Genomic DNA, 22,636 nt, shown 5'->3' with positions numbered 1-22,636 from the left:
TATAATATAATATGATATAATATAATATAATATAATAAAATATAATATAATATAATATAATATAATATAATATAATATAATATAATATAATATAATATAATATAATATAATAAACATAATAAATATAATACAATATAACTAATATAATATAATATAATATAATATAATATAATATAATATAATATAATAAATATAATAAATATAATACAATATAACTAATATAATATAATATAATATAATATAATATAATATAATATAATATAATATAATATAATATAATACAATATAATTAATATAATATAATATAATATAATAAATATAATACAATATAATTAATATAATATAATAAATATAATACAATATAATATAATTAATATAATATAATATAATATAATATAATATAATATAATATAATATAATATAATATAATATAATATAATATAATATAATATAATATAAATCAGAGATTGTTAAGTATCCCTAAGTCGAGGCTGAAATGCAGAGGTGACCGTGCCTTCGCGGTAGCTGATTCTAGGTTGTGGAATGCTCTGCCCCTCTGTATTAGATCTGTTTTATCCCTGTCTGTTTTTAAATCTAGGTTGAAAACTTTCATTTTTGCATTTTATCAATGAAAATTGTCTGTTTTAGTTATAATTTTACATGTTTTCTCTGCTGTGATGTGTATTGTGCAGCACATTGGTCAACCTATGTTGTATTTAATTAAGGTATAACCAACCTACGTCACACATGAATTTACACGGGTTCCTGGTTGCAAAAAGAGACCGGTTGCAATAGCAAACATGTAGTGTTGTGCGGTAGGATACCAAATTCGAATGTCTATTTGCAAAAATAGAAAACTTTACTTTACCGTACACCACACTGCTTTTAATGCCAACCGCAGACATCTTAAAGGGAGCTGAATGGAGTGACAACCTAATTAAAAATGCTCAACTCTGCAGTTCTCATTTTATATCAGGTAAGTTCATGCTATGCTAAATCAAACACATTACTCGTTTTTGATTGCTTCAATGATTTCAGCAAAAACAGTTAATATGGTGAATTAAACTGCGGACACTGAATGCTAAGAATGAAATGTAAAATGTAAGTTCACATACCCTGCCGTACAGGTGCAGTTCACTGTCAGAATGCAGTTGTTTTGCTTGTTGATGATTACCCAGGCCTTGTATAGCTCCGTCTTCTTTCCATGTCTTTGGCTTGGCAGAACCTCGGTTTTTAGCAGTACAAAGTTTTGAATCTGGTATGGAACATTATTTCTTGCACATGACCACACAGAACAAAATTGTAGACTTGTAGCACTTTAACTCTCTTGTAAAATCACTTGGAGTTTCAATGAGATAGTTGTATATTTCGGGCTGGATGCTTGGCCATTTTGTCTTATCCAATATCCATTGGGAGGGTGCTATCGCAAATGGACCTGTCAGACGAACGCCGCCCACTTTAACGTTAATTTTGCAGAATAACTGTGCTTATCAGTGGGTGACATGCTGTTATAATACGCTAAAAGCATTTAGTAAATAGTATATATAATATTGTAATCAATATAACTTATTTCTAAGACAACAACAAACTCTGTACCGCATCGGATGTCATTACCTCACTGTAAATGCTAGCGCTCCCGTTTTTTTTTTCTGCAACCTCGCTGCACGCGCATCCTGAATGTTTACAAACATGATAATTCGCCAACAGTGCTATATAAATAAAATTGACATTGACATAATATGCATTTATTTATTACTATTTATTTAATATTTTATTTCAAAGCATGTTTATTGGTTTTGGGTTGTTTGTTTTATATGAATGTGTTTATTTACATCATTTGAATTCAATTTAATCATATTTTATTTATTAAAAATAAATATTCAATCGCATTTTGCATGCTTTATTTTCCTGAGAAAACACCCTGATGCGCTTTTATCAGTCTATTGAAGACAATGATTTACTTGGCCGTAATTGGTGGACACCCGAAGCCGCTGCACCAATGAGCATCCTGGAGGAGGAGGAAAGAGGAAGTGAAAACAACATCAGCGCTATCTATCTAGTGCGCTAGAGAAAGGGAGGGAGCGCGCGACTGCAACAAACTCCCAAACATCAATCCCTGGAAGGAGGAAAAGTCGCCTCGCCGCTTCAGGTTTGTGCGTTTTATTTCGCGTCTACCTTTCGCCTGATGATGGTTCGGTCACAGGCCACACACTTAGGGCTGTTTCGTTCCTGCTGGTTGAAGTTTTTTAAAGCGTTGTAGTGTGCAGTTGTAAGACAGTCATGAATAGACCCTCTATTGAGCGCGGACAGACAGATTGCAGCGGGCGGAGAGTTTGACAGAGATCCCTACATGAATGACTGGCGTGTTTTTATTCCACAGCCGATTACAAACTTACAGGAGGTCAAAATAGTGGCACAGACATCAGTAGTTTCATCGATGCTGTTATACTGTGGATGGTGCATTGGAGAGTTCAGCACAATGACTTCTCTATTGTCTTTTGTCAGTTGTCTTTTATGTAGTTTGAGACTCATTTAGCTCTTAAGGAAGATCCCCATAGACAATTCTTGTATAGTTTATTTGGCTTTGTTTTGTACGCGACGTGTTTGTGAAATGCGTTAATTTAAAGGGAAAGTTCATTCAGCTCTGTTATTATTATTTCTCATGTGGTGTTAATGTAATTTTCGCTCTCGTGTCGAACCAAACACAGATTTTTTTTCATTTGAACACAAGATATTTCAGTCATCGTTTTACTTTGTAGTCCACCATCCTGCATTGATAGTGTATGGTGACTAAAGCTGTTATTTAATTGAGGTAAAGTTGGTTTTATATTCAGACATTCTGACGTTCTCCTTAATAATATTAATAATATAAGTTCAGAAAAGTGAAATAACATTAGCAGTGAATGACTATGATAGTACAACAACATTCACAGTCAAATACATAGTGCTGATGTTGTTTTAAAGTCATACCTGTGTGTTATTTCCTGACTGAATATTCAGAGTCCCATGTTAAACTATATAGGGAGCACAAGTTGTCACTGAACGAATGTGCAAATATAAAACCAACTTTATCTCAGTAACACCCCTGCATTGATAGTGTATGGTGACTGAAGATGTTGTTAAATTGAGGTAGAGTTGCTTTTATGTTCTGACATTTGGACGTTCTCCTTAATAATATAATTTTAGAAAAGTATTCTTTGCCAATTCCTAATAATGAAACCATATTAGCAGCTAATGACTATCAAAGTACAACATTGTTCACGGTCAATTAAATAGTGCTGATGTTGTTTTTAAGTCATATTTACATGTGGTTTCATTCATTATATTCAAAGTACCATGTTAAACAATGTAGGGAGCGTGTCACAAGTCGTAACTGAATGAATGTGCGAGTATGAAACCAACTTTACCTCAGTAACCCCCCTGCATTAATAGTGTATGGTGACTGAAGATGTTATTAAACTGAGGTAGAGTTGGTTTTATATTCTGACGTTCTCCTTAATTATATAATTTCAGAAAAGTATTCTTTGCAAATTCCTAATGGTGAAACCATATTTGCAGCCAACGACTATCAAAGTACAACATTGTTCAGTTTAGTTTACAACAAGTAAAAAGTGCTAACGTTGTTTTTAAGTTATATTTACATGTGATTTCAGTCATTATATTCAAAGTAGCTACTATTGGAAACAATATAGGAGCATGTCACAAGTTGGCACAGACCGATTGTGCGAATGTAACCCCGCCGGTCCTTCATTCCCCCGCAAATTCATTCATTTTAACGGTCCCTATATTGTTATTACGCTAATTTAAACATTCGGTCTAAAATCACATTTAACTATGACTTCAAAACAACATTAACACTATTTAATTGACTGTGAACAATCTTGTACTTTAGTCAGTGGCTGATAATATGATTTCCCTATTTAGAATTTGCAAATAATACTTTTCTGAAATAAAATTAATAAGGAGAAGGTCTGAATGTGCGAGTATAAAACCAACTTTACCTTAATCATTTTGTGTACGAATCGACGTGAGTCTCGACTAACAAACAATGAGAGTTTTGTTTGAACTGTGCCTTTCAATGATGAAATTAGAGTTGATATTCGGTTAATTTTTATTATTAGGGTATGTTATACTAATTATGTTTTTTTTCTTTTTGAAACTCTATGAAACCATGCTGGTATCTTGCTTAAAGAGGTAGTTCAGCCAGAATTGAGAAATTGATGTTAATTTGCTCACTCTCTGGTAACCCAAGATGTAGGTTTGGTAATGAAAATTCTGCTATTATTTTCACATTCTTGTTTTGGTTTCTTTCTTCTGTTGAAAGATATTTCGAAGAATGTTGGAAACCTGTAACTATTGACCTCTGTAGTAAGAAAGACAAAAACTATGTATGATTGGTTACAGGTTTCCAACATATTTCAAAATATTTTCTCTTGTGTTCAACGGAAGAAAGAAACTCAAACTGGTTTGCAACAAGTTAAGGGTGAGGAAACAATGACAGAAGTTTAATTTTAGGCTAAACTTTCTTCACCGTCCAGAATGTTGTGATTGTTAATATTATCAGGACCATTTGCAGAAGCTGTAGGTTAAAGTTAATAATGTTCTGTTATGATTTTGCTTCATGAGAGCTTAATAGATTGTCAGGAGTCATGTGTGCTCATTTTGTTTTGCCTGTTAATGTTTTTTAGCAATCTGTCAGTCTTTTGATTATTAATATCTCATTTTGTGTACGAACCAATGTGAATCCTGACAAACGATGACAGTTTTTGCTGAAATATTCCTTGTTGGCAATCAATTAATTTTATTGTTAATAGAATATGTTATGCTAATTGTTTTTTTTTTTTTTTTTTTACTTAATGAAACCATGCTGGTAACTTGCTTAAAGAAGTAGTTTAGGCACAAATTAAAAATTGATGTTAATTTGCTCACCCTCTGGCAACTCAAGATGTAGGTGACATTTTTTTTTCTCGCAAGTAGATGATGTACATGTTGTACATGGGGATTTATAAAATGCAAGTCAGTGGTTACTGGTACTTTTAAAAGGATGGTTCTGCTATAATTTTCTCATTCCTGTTCAAAACCTGTTTAAGTTTCTTCCTAAGCCTCTAACTATTGTCTTCCATAGTAAGAAAAACTAATACTGTGGATGATTGCTTACAGGTTTCCAACATACTTCAAAATATCTTCTTTTGTGTTCAACAGAAGAAATGATATCAAACTGGTTTGGAACAAGTCGAGGGTAAGAAAACGATGACAGAAATTAAATTTTTGGCTAAACGTTCCTATTATGAGAAAAAACACATGCAGGCAAGCAAAATTAATGCCTATGATGGTATGCAGATGCATCAAGAAGATCACCGTCCAGAATGTTGTGATTGTTAAAATTATCAGGACCATTTGCAGAAGCTGTGGGTTAACGTTAATAATGTTCAGTTTTCATTTAGCTTCTTGAGAACTTAATAGATTGTCAGGAGTCATGTGTACTCATTTTGTTTTGCCTTGCTATGTTTATTTGACTCTCAAAACAACAATAGCTATTAAAATCTTCTTTAATGCTCCACTGAAGGAACAAAGTGTCCTACATCTTTTAGATGTACGTTTTTAGATTTTTTTTTTAGTTTGAGATTAGTGCTCAGAATCAATTGTTGATTGTATTTATTTCTTTAAAAAACACTCCGTCGTCTTGCTGAAGGCTGTCAAATGTAAATATATGAAAGACATTCTGTATGGCAGTTACGATGACTCATAAAAAATTGACAGTTGCAAAGAAAGCATGAAAAAAATAGCAGATGACAGCAATACACAAACATGGGAAAAACAGATTAAAACAATGAATCATTCAGCATAGTAGCTATTTATATATTTCATAGTTGTTACGCAGTTGTGTGCCCTGGTCAAAGTACTGAGGTGAAATGAGTATTGTATCACATTATAGAACTAAAATCATCATGCATTGAACGTTCGTTGCTTTTGTAACCTTAAATATACATTTTTGTGCCAAAATTATACCTATGTTAATCTCCCAGCAAATCAAAGTAGCATGTCATTTCATTTCATCTAGCATAGAGATTAACTTCTGAAGATCATTTCTGACTGTTACTAATGCACTAACTATGAGTATTTTATTTGACTCATAGTTATAAAGATTCCTGTTTTTTTTGTGGAGTTGATGATATCACTGAAATGATATTTTTTTTTTTTTTTTTTTTTTTAAATGCTTTGTTTTTTTACTAACGGAAATTCAAACTTTTTCCCAGTCGACATTAAACGGTTGTCTTAGTCAAATAATTGACCAAACTATGTAGTAGTCCCTGTCATGACTACAACCACATTCACCATCCATAGGTGGAATAGTTTCTTACGTATGAGAATTTTGCTCTCAAAATCCAAAATAAATAAAGTAATCCAACTTCAGTGCCAAAAGCTTCTCCCCTTCCTCTACATGAGCAAAACTGCGATTACTGAATGCATGAGGTGTTCAACATTCCACACTTCTATTCATCTATTTATTTACTATTTATACTACAAATTAGCATAGGACAGTGCTTAAGTACATATGCGATATGGGATGCATCTCTACTATATATATATAAAGCTTTGGATGAGCTGTTTTTCCAATATCGCGCAGCCCTACGTTAAACTCTCTTGAAACACATAGAAATGACAAACTTTATGGTTAGACTCTGCTACATAAATCTCTCGCCTCTCCCCTGCTGGCCCATGCTCAAACTGCATTTTTTTTTACTCTGAACCTGAACATGCTTACATCACCGATGATGTGACTGTTTAGTTTAAAGCCCGCATGAACTGGAAGCTGCGACTGCTTTTTTTTTTCTGTATTGTGAAGCAGTTTTTAGAATACTAAATGAGAAAACAGTGGGTGTGGCTTGTTTTTTTTTATATTGTGAGCTGATTGGATGTTGTAAAGTAGGCATGTCATTCAGAAAGTTTGTGAAAAGGGCTTTATTGAATTTACCTATGCTTTTAAATTGTTGTTACATTTTATGCATGATTTACATCCAGAATGATCCCAAATCAGTGAATACATTCCTTCCAAATATACCTGGTCAAGCTATCTGGTGAAACTGTATTCATATCGCGATGTATATATGTATAGATGTATATATACACGTCATGTTTTTCCAATATCACGCAGCCCTTTGTGACTTTGTTATGGTTATACTCTTCAATATGTCCACAAATCACATGCATTTTGAACCGTGGTGCTGGTAAACCATAATCCCACCTCAACATTCCCACCTCTTGCATTTCCTGCAATGTGACTATTGCATATGCACACATTGCGATGTTGATGCTAAAATAATTTAGCGTGCAAAGCCAAGTTGTAGGCTGTCAAATAACTAAAATCATTCAGTATACGGAACTGTAATGTGTTTATGACCTGCCTGGTTCTACTTTAGCCATGTAGTTCCCATTGCCATTAATCAACCAATCAGAAGCAAGCATTCAACAGCTTTGTGTTATAAACCTCATTTATAAATTGTGGTATATTGAAAGATCTTTTGTGTGTAAGAATTGAGGAAGAAGTGACATCTGCCAGTATTAGAGACTTCCGTGCCCTCTGGGAAGGAAATGGTTCCTCTCTTTTCATTCAAAAAAAACAACAAGCTATCATCTTTTTTTTTTTCATGCATATATTTCCTTGACTTTGTAGTTGAGAGTATTTCTGCTGCATGCTGGTCTTGTGGAGTCCAGATGTGGATGTGTTTTGTTGCAGTGACAGTCTGTTTCTTTTATTCTTATCTCGTTGAGTCATTTTTGTGTCTTGAGGCAAATATGAGCTCAGCGTCTTGACCCATTGCTCCTTATGATCACATGTATGCGCTGTTGGTTTTGAGATGTAAGGATGTCCAGTGCATTTTAGGGGCATGCGGAGTGTTTTCTAGGTCAGAAATCATTGAGTCACATCACAAGATTAATGTCAAATGCTTGTTTATGGTTGTAGACATGATGCCCTGAGTTGGGTGTAGATGTGATGTTATTTCTGGTGTAGAAAATGTGAGAGAAATGATGACATTGACTGATGGAGAAAAATGTGGCAATTGGATTTGAACCAACAATGCCTAAAATGAGGACTATGATCCAGTATATATCAAAAGCTGCAGTATGCTGTAAAATAAAGTTGTAAATAAAACCCACAGTTAGTGGAGTATGGGTTTTACCAGATTCAGATTGCACATTTTATTTAATTATTTTTACTTTTGGTTTGATTTTCTTTTTTAAACAATTTATTTATTTTATTTATTTATTTTTTATTTTAATTATTTTTTTTGTTATTGTTTTTGTTAGTTTTTTGTTTTATAAAATTTTTTTGTTTTAATAATTTTTTAAAATAATTTTTAGTTTTGTGTTTTATTTTTATAGTGGATTTTTGTTTATTTTTTGTTTTATTATTTGTTTGTATTTTGTTTTTTGTTTTAATTATTTTTTATAATTGATTTCGTTTGTTTTTGTTTCATTATTTGTTTTTTGTTATTAAATTGTTTGTATTTTGTAATTGTTTTTGTTTGTTTTGTTATTATTTGTTTGTTTTTGTTTTACTTAAGTTTTTTGTTAATTATTTTTTTATAATTGTTTTTGTATTTTGTTTGTTTGTTTAATTTTTGTGTTTTTTTATAATTGTTTGTTATCGTTTTTAATTTTTAGTTTTTTGTTTTAATTATTTTTATAGTTGTTTTTGTTTGTTTATTTGTTTGTTTTTGTTATTTAATTTTTTTGTTTTTTGTTAATTATTTTTTATAATTGTTTTTGTTTTTTGTTTAATTATTTGTTTATTTAATTTAGTTTTAATAGCTTTTTTGTAATTGTTTTTGTTTTGTTTTATTATTTGTTTTTTGTATTTATTATTTTTATAATTGTTTTTTTTGTTTTATTGAAATTTTTTTTTTGTTATTTAATTTTTTAAAATTGTTTATATATTTTTTTGTTTTATTATTTGTTTCTTTTTTGTTTTAATTGTTTTAGTTTTATTTATGTAAAAATATATATTCTTGTTGCATTATTATCAAGTGGCTAAAATGAGTAAACAGTGATATAGTAAAAAAAAAACAAATGCATTTGGGTATAATAACTATTGCTGCGTCCAAAAAAGTATGTTTTGGTTAGTATTTGTTTATACAATTTTTATTTGTTTATTATTCTGTTTCATTTTATTGATAACCTGCTTAAAATTTTTTTAGGATGTGCAAAGTTAAATAATAAAAAAGGGTCATACCGATGGTTTTAAATTGATTTAAAAATGCAACCTTTTTTCATCCGATATGTCAGTGCATCTCATGTATCTTTGAAATTATCTGATTTACCATAATTTTCTAAATTAAAATGTCATTTGGTAAATATGTGCAATTCATTCAGTCTCTTTTCTTCTCTTTCAAATATTTTCATCATGCTAAGCGTGGAGAAAGCATCTGCAGTCATGTAAGAAATGCTGCTTCTTCTGCTTTGAGTCAAGGGGGTTTATTGCTGTGTCTGTGTGCAGTGCACGCAGTAACGGGGATCAGATGAGTTTTTTTAAGAGAGTCAGAAGTTTACGGAGTCACTGTGTGTGCGGCTCATTGAAATTCTGAACATGTGCCACATGTATATATAAATTACTTTCAGCAGATTCTCAGTCTCTCACCTCTCGAGTGCAACCTTGCCAATTTATGATGAGCTCTTGACTGCAAGTGATTCTGTCTGTTTCGTGCCCCCCCCCCTCGTTTTATATCTTTCTCACCACCCTGCCCCCTTATCTCACATCTAAACTTGGCTACTCATGGGGGGATTCTTAACTGTTCCTTGTCTGATGTGCTTGTCCCTGTTTTTCTTATCTTCCTTGTCAACAAAATTGTGGCTTTGTCTTATTTATTGGTGGTATATATCTCTTCTTCCACTGCATCTCTGGTATTGTCAAATAAATTGAGAAAGTAGCACACTTACCCAACATTTATTTGAAAAAGACATTAATATCAGAGGTTTTTATGCTAAAACCTATTAAAACAATAAATACTACTTGAAATGCTTTTGTTATTTTGCCAGATTGGATTCTGCAGCCTCATTTTATTAAAATTATGCACCAAGTTTGATTAAATTTGGTGGATTTTGTATAATAAAAGTGAGTCAGGGTCAGGATCCTATGATTACATTTAGAAGACATAACTCGCTACTAAAATGTTAATGTTTCAGTTGCCTTTCATTGATTAATTTTCCTTCAGCTTAGTCCCTTTATTCATCAGGGTTCGCCACAGCGTAATGAACTGCCAAATTATCCAGCATATGTTTTACACAACGGATGCCCTTCCAACTGCAACCCAGTACTGGGAAAACACCCATACACTCTCACATGCACACACATACACTACAGCCAATTTAGTTTATTCAATTCACCTATACTGCATGTCTTTGGACTGTGGGGGAAACCAAAGCACCTGGAGGAAACCCACGCAAACATGGGGAGAACATGCAAACTCCACACAGAAATGCCAGCCAGGACTCGAACCAGTGACTTCCTTGCTGTGAGGAGACAGTGCTAACTACTGAGCCACCGTGTCGTCCTTCGTTTGCCTTTTTTCATGGGGATTTTGTATAGATGACAACTCTGTCAATGTTCACACAGATCAGTGAAAGCTAATAAAACATATAGGTGTTCATATGGAAAGATAATGATGTAATTTTCAAAAACTTGCGATTTGAAAAAATGTAAATGCAAAATTTTATCCTGTTAAATGCTTTCCCGTTTCTGAATTTCATGCCTGCTAATACCTGTTGCTGGAAACTACTAGAATGGCCATAGCAATCATTCTGACTATTCATATAATAAGAATGTACTGATTTTTTTGTCATGCAATAATTACATTCGAAGCTTCTGTTGAGATTTTAGAATTAATTACTAAAATACAATCTTTTATTGTAATCTGGTCTTGTAATTGTGTACGTGTGTTGCTAGACCACCCCCGAAGGTGTGAAGCTCACTTTGTCTGGCAAACAGGAGAGGTTTTCCAGTGAAAATATTGTTTTTGAAAGACATGTCTAAAGTAAAGTTATGTTTTTGTTGCAAAATTTGCTAAGTAGCTAAAGCACGCATATTTAAAAGAACGAAAAAAGTAGCGAACGCTGAAAGGTATGTGGTCAATTTGAGTAAAGTTTGATTTATACTTCTGAGTCAAGTGCACGCATATGCTCAGTCGCAAACCCCTCGCCATGGCACCTCTCAAAAAATTTAACTACACATCGCAACGACGCATAGAGCAAACTCTGTGATTGGTTGGCTTGGAAGCAGTGACAATAGTGCGTGGTGCTGAGTCACGAACCCAATAGAACGAGTGTTTACAAGTGTCGAGTCCAGTGAAAGAGCTCAAGATGGAAACTTGTTTTGTGTTTACCTTATGATTAAAGTTGTTGCACGTCCACCGGTTCCTGCCTCTGAATAAGCGAGTTTTAGCTACAGTACATCTGAAAAATATTCATAGCTCTTCACCTTTTCCACATTTTTTTTTATCTTACAGCCTTATTCCAAAATGGATTATATTCATTTATTTCCTCAAAATTCTACACACAATACCCCATAATGATAATGTGAAAAACAATTTTTTTTTTTAATTGTTGCAAATTTAAAAAAAATAAAAAACCTGAAAAATCACATGAACACAAGTATTCATAGCCTTTTGCTCAATACTTTGTTAATGCACCTTTGGCAGCAATTACAGCCCCAAGTCTCTTTGAATATGATGCCATAAGCTTGGCACACCTGTCTTTTGGAATTTTTTCCTATTCCTCTTTGCAGTACCTCTCAAGCTTCAGCAAGATCAGGTTGCATGGGTGATGGGTGTACAGCCATTTTCAGATCTCTTCCAGAGACGTTCAATAGGATTTTGGTCTGGGCTCTGGCTGGGCCACTCAAGGACAGGGAATGTAGTTTCTTATGGTCTGAGAGTCCTTCAGATGCCTTTTGGCAAATTCCAGGCGGGGACTGGCTTCCGCCTGGCCACTCTACCATACAGGCCTGATTGGTGGATTGCTGCACAGATGGTTGTCCTTCTGTAAGGTTCTCCTCTCTCCATAGAAGAACGCTGGAGCTCAAACAGAGTGACCATCAGGTTATTGATCACCTCCCTGACTAAGGCCCTTCACCCCTGATCACTCAGCTTAGATGGCTGGCCAGCTCTAGGAAGAGCCCTGGTGGTTCCAAACATCTTCCACTCACGGTAGATGGAGGCCACTGTGCTCATTGGTACTTTTAGAGCAGCAGAAATGTTTCTGTAACCTTCCCCAGCCTTGTGCCTCAAGACAATCCTGTCTCGGAGGCCTACAGACAATTCCTTTGTCTTCATGCTTGGTTTGTGCTTTGACAACCCTGTTGTCAACCCTGGGACCTTATATAGACAGGTGTATGCCTTTTCAAATCGTGTCCAATCAACTGAATTTACCACAGGTGAACTCCAATTAAGTTGCTGAAACATCTCAAGAATGATGAGTGGAAACAGAATGTATACCTGAGCTCAATTTAGAGCTTCATGGCAGAGGCTGTGAATACTTAAGTACATGTTATTTTTCAGCAATTTGCAACCATTTCAAAAACGATTTTTCACATTGTCTTTATGAGGTATTGTGTGTAGAATTTTGAGAAAATAAATGGATTTAATCCATATTGGAATAAGGCTGTAGCATAAAAAAAATGTGGAAAAAGTGAAATGCTATATGAATACTTTCTGGATGCACTTGTAGCATTCAGAAAAAACAAAACACCAGGGAAGAAACTCGACACAGGAATATTAAAAACCTCACTGCCAGCTAGTGTTTCGAAAGTGTTATTGCAGAGCAACACAAACAGCACTCAGAAGTATAAATGCAAGGCTACTCGTGGGTCTCTGCGATCACTCGACGCAGAAGTATAAAAAAGCCTTAAATACTCAAATGCTAAATACTTAAAATAACAATGTTATAATTAAATATAAATTTGTTTAGGAAAAGTCAGGGTACTATAATTATATGGGTTTAATTTAAACAAAAGTTATTAAAGTACAAATTTAAAAGATCTTATTCTTTATAGCAGGATTATTTTTCCTGATCTTTATTGCACCATCTGATGGGTATCAACTCCAACCTCCCGGCATCGCCTTGAGAGATCAATTTCCTGCTTAAGTGGAAAATGTTGCAGTGCATGTAATTATTGCTTCTGGCGAAACATTAATTATAGATGCAGACAGTTGAAATTGAAGGTGTTAAAGTCGCATAACAAGTGTAAAAATAATCAGCGACGCTATCATACTATAGTTTTTTGGGAGGGTTGAAACAGTTTTGCTTGCTTCCTTGCTTTCAGATGATGAATATCAATGTGAGAGTAAAACCAGGTCATTAGAAAGCTTCACATTCTTCTACAGTCTATTAAAATGGGTTCAGTCTCTTGTGTGTGTTTTACTTTTACTTTTTGTCTGGATGTCCTCTGTGAGGGTTGGGGTCTTTCCTCTTGTCTCTGCCAGCCACACTAGGCGGGTTTTGAAGCTTTTTCTCGCACCTGTGCTCTAGTGAAGCCAGTGATCCTGCAGCGTCTCTTGTATGTACTAACATTTGGTTGAACTGGCCCTGCTGGTACCGATTTGGCACAGTCCGTGTCTCTGAGTGCAGGCACAGATAGTCTTTGTTGAGCCTCAGGTCAATGCAGCTGTATGCTCGGGATTGCTCCAGCTGTGCCCTTGCAGTAAAACACACATGTGGCGGCTCTGTCTCTATCCCTCTGGCGAGCATATCAAACTGCATCCCAATGGAGTTATCGTCACTTGGCCAAGTCTAACTCCATTAAAAGAGGAAGAGAGCAAGTCTGGGATGCCAGTATTAACAGTGTTTGAGCGTGTAGAGATCAACACAAATCCAGCTTTGATCCTCTCCACGTGGGTCATGCGCTTTTAAAGTTGAGCACTAATGGCCTACATCTTGATCCACTTTGCCAGGACTTTATCTTGAGGAAATATATCCGTAATTCAAAAATGATTGATTTTATTTTATTTAACATTTTTTGCATTTATGAAAAAGTGTCGTTATGGATGTGACAGATGTGAAATTTCCACTTGTGTGACTTTGTCGATGTTTTCAATCTATTATATTTAATTTACCAGACACATTTTCGAGTATTTTTAAAGTACTGTAAAATACTTCCTTACACAAAAAATGTAGAAACGGTTTCTCTATTTTGGTAAAAACGTAATTTTTTTTTCATGACAAGGTTGACATTTGGATGGAAATGCTCTATTATTATTATTATATGCAGCATTACTTAGTAACTTAGCAGCAATTAATAACACTATCAAATATAAGGAGTTTTCATGTGATTTACTAAACTAGTAGTGTGTTGAAATTAATGAATGCATAATAATCGTGATAACCATGAAACTGATTATTCTTCAGAATCGTACAACCAAAATCTAAAATCTTTGTATCCCAACTACAGAACAAACCATCATTATACAATGATTTACTTTAAATGTCACTTTAAGCTGAACACCTTTAAAATATCTAATAAAATATTATATACTGTCATCATGGCAAAGATAAAAGAAATCAGTTATTAGAACTATTAGAGTTATTAAAAATATGATTATTAGAAATCTTCTTTGGATTAAATTGAAATCAGGGAAAAATATACAGGCTGGCTATTAATTCAGACTTCAACTGTATATACAAGAGACAGAGGAAGTGAAAGTCTAGATGTTAGAAGCAGTGCACCATTGCGTCTCTAGTTTTCTCTGTGTCTTGATTTCTCTCAGTTTTCGAGGTCTAACTGCGTCTCATGCCATTCAAAGGATGTTTGTTTGCATAAAGAGGAAAACACGGCTCCCCCATTTTGGCGTTCTTCCTGTTGATGATTGTCATTACGAGTAATTGCATCAAGCCCCAGTCGAGATGTTTTTGTTGGGTGTGTCAGACATGCGCTATATGAGCCTGTCAGATAAACCGTATACGTTACGCTTTCATCCTTCACACTGTTTCATTTAAAGACGGCTGATTCATCATAAAGATTTGCCTTTCGTGTGGCAATGGCCTGTGTTGTTTGTGACCGTGTCAGGGTTGAGTTTCAGAGACTGAATTTGTCATCGGCGCCTGGTTTTGACTTTAAAAGCTTTGTGAATGAAGATGTAGGAGACTGTTGGATCTGGTATCAGGGATGATGAGGGGTTTTTACGGTGTGATTGTGAATGTGGAGCAGTAAACAGCAGGTGTCTCCGAGTAAACAAATGAAGCTGCTCTTTAGATTTTTAAGCAGTCTCTTTCTGTAGAAAGTGACAAGTATTCTACAGTTTAAGCATAGTCAGATTTGCTGAGGTCAAGTGCTTCACTGATTGATAGAAAAACCTTTTATTGGTGCACTTTCTGGATTGTCAGTCACTTTGTGGGGTGTTTTTAATATAATTGTTAAAATAACTACAAATCACTGTTTAATTAAGTGTAATTCATTAAAGTAAAAGGCTTGGATTTTTCTGCTATTTATCTGACATGTTATGCAGGCTTAGTTCTTTGCACCTGTTGAGCATTAATCACTGCATCATTGCCGACAGACCCATTGTCTTTAATTCAATTAATTTGAATTTATTTTATTTTAATTTAATATATTAATGAAATTTGTATTATTTTTTTTTATTTATTTGTCCATTTATTTTATTTTTTATTTGTTATTTTATATTTATTTTAATTTTTTATTTGATTTATTTATTCTGTTTTATGTATTTATTCATGAATTTTTATTTTATCTGTTTATTGTTATTTTTTTCATTTTATTTATTTATTCATTCATTTTTATTTATTCATTCATTTATTTTTTCATTCATTCATTCATTCATTCATTCATTCATTCAATTCTATTTTATTTGATTCATTCATTCATTTATTTTTTATTTATTCATTCATTCATTTATTTTTATTGTTTATTTGTTTTATTCATTAATTTTATTTATTCATTCATTTTGTTCATTTAATTTATTTATTCATTAATTCTATTTTATTTGATTTATTCATTCATTAATTTTATTCATTTATTTTTTTTATTTTGTTTGTTCATTCGTTAATTTTAATTATTTCTTCATTACTTTATTTTATTTGTTTATTATTTTATTTGTTTAAATGTTCATTTATTTTATAAATTTATTTCATTCATTATTTTATTTATTCATTCAATCATTTATTTTATTTATTTATGTATATATTCATTTATTCATTCCATTTTATTTTATTTATTAATTAATTGATTTATTTATTTTTTAATTTAATTCATTATGGATTCATTTTATTTATTCATTCATTCATTCATTTTATTCATTTACTTATTATTTTTTCATCCATTCATTTAATTTAATTTAATTAATTAATTCATTCATTTATTTTATTTTTGACAGAAACAGACCTCGTCAGTATTGATTCCATTTTCGTTAATTTACTGGGCCATCATCAACAACTAGACGCTTGCCATTTAAAGCTTGCATTTTAACAAACATAACAAATCCTTTGAACATTTTCACCAAACAAGATCTAACAAACAACAAATCCTCTAAATTCACCATTGTATGTTTCCCACATCTTCCTTTGTATGACAGCGTTCAGGCTTTTGGGTAACCTGGATGCAACTGTAAATCTGCTGGTGGTGGTCTAGTGCCGCCCCTATGCATGAATAGAACTATGAACAACCCTTTTAATGCTTCACAGGACAGTTTTCTGGATTGTAGGACGTCTAGAGTTTAAGTTGAGTGATAAACATGACTGTTGTCTGAATGCACTGGAGCTTGTGATGAAGTGCATTCGGTTGTGACTCTGAATTTGCAGCAGTACTGATGAAAATCTAGGGCTTGTGAAGGAAGATCTGCATTGAAGCTGCCCGTATAAACCCTATGCAGGGCCTAAGGCTGTGTTTACACTAGTGCGTTTTCATTGAAAGGGGTCATATGATGCTATTTCATGTTTTCTTTTGTCTTTGGAATGTTACTACAATAACTACAAGCTATTTGTGCATATATAATGTCTCAAATACTAAAGTCTCAAAGCCCGGTTCCTAAAATGCCTCGTTCACACTCCCTAAATCTACATCATCCAGTGGGAAAATTTTCAAAACACTGCCCAAAATTATATGCAAATACAGAAGGCTCATCATTTGTTTTTGCTTTGGTGTTGTTGGCCCCCCAGCGATGTCATGGACAAGCTGGATGTTTGGTGTGAAAGAAAAACGTCTGTTTATCAAATAAAACGTTAACAAATTGTTACCTGTTTCTCAAGTCAAGCTGGCGATCAACTTGGTCAGTTGATAAGGTGGTAGAAGTGTAACATTTCTGTTTAAAGCTTTAGGTATTCAGCCTATCTCAACGCACCAGATTACTTGTTTGAGCGCACAACATTTTTGAAAGTTGCCGCATTTCAGAAAGGCTTGGCAGAGATACTGTATGCAACCGTAATTTACGGTATGTGGAAGATTTTGAACCTTAAGCTGCGTAAACGCATCACATTACACAAAATTCACAAAATAATGTTCTTTTTAGCAGTGTTAAATTGAAAGTGTAGTAAGTAAGTTTGACACCCTGTGGTTGAACTAGATATTACAGTTCAAGTTCAAAACACTTCAGGACACCCCTCCTCTGATGACCCCTTACAATTGCAGGTTGCTAGATTGACGAGATCATGAGGAGTGAGTCTAGATTGTAACTATATGCAATGACACTCCGCAATCTGCATCTCATTTTGGAAGCTACCGCTGCTGTCCTCCAGAGGTTGGGTTTTCGGCTGCGGTCGCATACATGACTGAAATGAAATGTAGTAGGCCAAAACAAACACAGACATTCCGACACGAAACGCACATTTTCATAGCAGAATTTAATCACTTGGCATGTTTCTCAAATATCTACAAACATATTACACTCAAAAAATGATTTTTGCTGCTTATTCAAACTACTTATTTCAGTAGTCAAAACAACACAATTCTTGAGATTGTTTGTGGATACTTAGACCCAATCCCAATTTTATTTTTGTACCCCTACCCCTTCCCCTTGGCCCTTGAAACCGAGTGTGAAGGGGTAGGGCTTTAAAATTTACCCCTAAGAAATGGAACACTGCTACAACACCTGCACACGTCATCAAATGTCATTGCGATCTCTTGCTTCATATGAGACTGACTATCACGACTTCTGTAGTTATTCCAGTGCTGTTATTTTTTTGGTATTTATCTAAATCACTGAAGGCATATATTATGTTACCATTAGGCATGGGCCGATATAAGATTCTGATTGTATGATAACCTTGGATAAAAATATCACAGTTTAACGGTATTGTGATTACTGCTCTAAAATATATCTTTTTTTAAATGTCTGGGTACAAAACTTTTTTTTTTCCCCTTTGATCACAAAATATTTAATTTTTAGAAATGTTTACTGTTCCCAAATATTATGTCAGGCTTAATTTAAATGAATCTTTGACTTCTGCTGTCTTCACTTGTTTCAAAAACACAAACTTCTTTACAATTTAAAACGGCATCTTCGTTTCTGCTGGAGATACTGTTGTCTTAAAAAAACAAATAAAAATAAATAAAATATTAAATAAATAAATAAATCCTATACTCATACTGTAGGAAAGTTTTGGCGGTTTTAAAACCTTGACTTTTCCAAACCACGGTATACCTTGAAATCGGTTATCGTCCCATGCCTAGTTACCATAACGTGGTATATAATGTATATATAATGTTGCAATAAACTCTTAACTATACTGTGTATTTACACCGTGGCCAAATTCATCTATGTAAACACACCAAAAACAACAATACAATCAAAGCAGACACTGTAAAAAGGTCATTCCCAGCCACTAGACTGTTCTGACAGGGTATTTGAGTGTAAACAAGTGACAGAATGTTGTGGGACTGCTATATAGGAGTTATTATTTGGGACACACCTATTCTTTCAAAACTAGGGGTAGGGGTAAGGGGAAGGGCTAAGATGTAGAGTTGGGATTGGGCCTTAATTGTTTTATGTTCAATCCAATTAACTTTGTGAAAACGATTGAGCTTACTTAATAGATTTGTGTTGGGACAACATGAATGAATTGGGTGAAACCCTCTTTTTTTTTTTTACTGTGTATGGTATTTTATACTTTTAGAAGAGTAGAAGATTTGAAGACTTTTTTAAAAACATGACTTTTTTTTCCCACTCATTGCACATTAATTGTTTATAATGAATGAAATTATATGTTGTGTTTTATTTATTAACTGTATATTAGGTTAGAATTCTGTACAATAATCTTATAGCTACTTTTAGCCTCTAACAAGAGTTTTCAATCATGTCAGTTATATCTGGACGAGGATCTTCTTTATTGTGTAATGCTGTGTTAAAATGAAAATGCAGTAGCGTAAACACAACCTAAATCTAGCTACTCAGGGAATCAGGCAGGCCATGTGAAGTTCATGAAAGAGGTGCAGGAATTTCTCCTCTGAAAACACTCTTGACCTGTGCTACTGTTCAGCCAGGAATGTTCTGCAGGTGGTTTTCTTTTTCACAGATGCTTCTCTTTTTCGCTTTTCACTCTTCTCTGTCTGTCCATTTGTTTTTTTTTTCTGTCAGGCGTCTCCGAACTCTGGCAGGCAGTGCATGTGTGTGTGTGCGTGTGTGTGTGTGTGTGTGTGTGCGTGTGTGTGTGCGTGTGTGTGTGCGTGTGTGTGTGCGTGTGTGTGTGCGTGTGTGTGTGCGTGTGTGTGTGCGTGTGTGTGTGTGTGTGTGTGTGTGTGTGTGTGTGTGTGTGTGTGTGTGTGTGTGTGTGTGTGTGTGTGTGTGTGTGTGTGTGTGTGTCTGTCTGCTGACCACCTGCTGTAGACACCATCACACAGTCTGAGCTCCTACAGGCCTGCTACTGGTGTGTGTTGCAGAAATCTGTCTCTTTTCACTCTGTTCACTTTTGAATTAATTAATTTAATTTTGAACCATTTATAAACAATACAATTAAAACAATACATTTTGAATGTAAATTAATTACATTTCTATTTTTTTTCTTTTTTAACTAAACTATAATACCTTAATTGAATTTAGGCCGTTTGACAGGCTTTTGGGCATTGATTTCATGCAGTGCTTATTTATTTATTTTTAATTAATTAAATGAATTTTGATATTTTATTACTGTTGCCTTTTACAGTTACATTAATTTTATTATGTTTTTGACAGCAGTTGTTTATTACTATTAGCATTTAATCACAAGGTCATTGATTACGCAAATTTTAAAAAATTGTTTCGTTGACAGAGGTTGATATCTCATGCCTGTATTATTTTAATATACTAAATTGTAATTATAATTATTTTTTTATTTATTAATTTATTTATTTATTAATGTAATGTATTTTGTTATTTTTTATTTGATTTGAATATTTAAATTTTTGTATTTAATTTTGTTTTAAATAAATGTTTAATTTGAATTTTTAATGTCATTTAATTTTCATTCATTCATTTTCTTTTCGGCTTTATTAATCTGGGGTCGCCACAGCGGAATGAACCGCCAACTTATCCAGCACATGTTTTACTCAGTGAATGCCCTTCCAGCTGCATCCCAGTACTGGGAAACACCCGTACATTCTCATTCACACACTTTATTCATTCATTCAATTCATTTTCTTTTTGGCTTAGTCCCTTTATTAATCAGGGGTCGCTACAGCGGAATGAACCGCCAACTTATCTGGCAGGTTTTACGCAGTGGATGCCCTTTCAGCTGCAACCCATCAATGGGAAACACCCATACATTCTCATTCACACACATTCACTATGGACAATTTAGCCTACCCAATTCATCTATACCACATGTCTTTGGATTGTGGGGGAAACCGGAGCACCCGGAGGATAACACGGGGAGAACATGCCAACTCCACACAGAAATGCCATCTGATCTAACCGAGGCTCGAATCAGCAACCTTCTTTATTTTTTTTTCTATTTTATTTTGTTTCTTTGACATGAAGTATACCTGGTTGGATTGCTTTTAGATAATTCTCAGCTTTAAACCAGGTTACATGTGTATGACAGTAGTAGAGCCCACTGTGAGTGCTTCTAAATTAAACTAGCTTCATGTGAAAGCCACTGTTTTTAGAGAAAGAAAAGCCTCCTCATCTGTGCTCAGCAGAGAGGAAACGTGAACACAGTCAGGTGAGGCATTTCCTGTGCACGTCTATTTCCTGCTATAACGGACAAACAGTGTTTTTTTTTTTCACAGATGAGTGTATTATTTTTCCTGTTTGATGTCTGATTGCATCATAATCACATTTAAGAGGGTTCTAATTGCTCTCTCTATGGCCAGAGCAGGACGCTGTTTAGCGCTGATGTCATGCGTTTAATATGAACTATTGTGTAATAACAGAGTATTTTTGACAACAGTGGCAGACAGAAGAAGGTCATTTTGCAACACCACATTTCACTTTCAAGATGAAAGTGTCAGGATGTGTCACAATAACAGCTTTTGCTGTCAGATTGGTAGGTTTATTCAAAAATGAAGGAAAATTTTTATTCATACAGCAATTTAAAAGATCTTTCAAATTTAGCATCAATTTATTTATTTATTTAGCATCAGTTTATTATTAAACCCTGTATGGATTTTTTTAAGTTGACCATATAACCTCTTATTTTAAACATCATATTTATGTATTATTATAGTAATTATTAAAATATTTAAATAACTTTAATACTTTTTTTGCTGTTATTTTAGCCTTCTAAAACTATTTAATCATGCTTTGAGTTTTAATTTTTTCAATTTGTTTTTATATTTTTGCATTTGTGCTTTTGTACGCCTTTTTAAAATATTTAATCAATAATATTTGATTAATGTTAGTTGCATTACCTACCTATTAACTAATCATAGGCCATCCATTGGTTACAGTATTTAGTAATTTTTGATCGTAATGTTTGGTAAAGAAAGATGTTAGTTCATAATTTGATTATTTTTAATCATTGGTTAGGTAAACTACAACAAATGAACAACAAAGCTTACAAATGAAACAATATTGTAAAAGAATATATTTTTATTTGGTTCTATTTTAGTTGTAATAATTTTAGAGCTTCTAATTAAATCTTGTCTATTTCAGTCATTTGCAAAGAAAGCAGTTTTTGTTATTAATTTTAAGAATTTCATCTAATATTTTACATTTTATGGGATTTACTGTTGTTTTTGTTTTTATTTAAGCTTCATTTAAATTACATAAAACTATAATAATAATAAAAAAATAAGTCAGAACTTATTTTTTGGGGTGCAGAAAACCTTTGCAGTTTAACATTTATTTAACAGTTGAACAGTTATCATTAGCACAAATTTCTAATCAGCCAATCACAGGGCAGCTACTCAATGCATTTAGGCATGTAGACATGGTCTAGATCAGGCATGTCCAAGCTTGGTCCTGGAGGGCCGGTGTCCTGCAAAGTTTAGTTCCAACCCCAATCAGACACACCTGGGCTAGCTAATCAAGCACTTACTAGGCTTTCTAGAAACATCCGTGCAGGTGTGTTGAGGCAAGTTGGAGCTAAAATCTGCAGGACACTGGCCCTCCAGGACCGAGTTTGGACACCCCTGGTCTAGATGATCTGCTGCAGTTCAAACCGAATATCAGAATGGGAAAGAAAGGTGATTTAAACGTAGCATGGTTGTTGGTGCCAG

At 33.6% G+C, this 22,636-nt stretch overlaps 1 protein-coding gene across 4 annotated transcripts in view; it reads left to right on the top strand.

Moving 5' to 3' along the window:
- Nucleotides 1-2,063: 2,063 nt before the first annotated feature.
- elmo1 (engulfment and cell motility 1 (ced-12 homolog, C. elegans)) overlaps nt 2,064-22,636 on the top strand; it is a 181,304-nt gene continuing 160,731 nt past the window's right edge. For all 4 annotated transcript variants that reach the window (XM_056479829.1, XM_056479827.1, XM_056479828.1 and 1 more), the window contains exon 1: nt 2,064-2,149. The gene's annotated coding sequence lies outside the window, so the exon portion shown is untranslated. The remainder of the gene's footprint in view (nt 2,150-22,636) is intronic.

The sequence above is a fragment of the Danio aesculapii genome, chromosome 19 (genome assembly GCF_903798145.1).
Source record: "Danio aesculapii chromosome 19, fDanAes4.1, whole genome shotgun sequence".
Classification (NCBI taxonomy): Eukaryota; Metazoa; Chordata; class Actinopteri; order Cypriniformes; family Danionidae; genus Danio; species Danio aesculapii.
The sequence above is the reverse complement of the archived record's forward strand: the minus strand, read 5'-3'. Positions and strand labels throughout refer to the sequence as shown.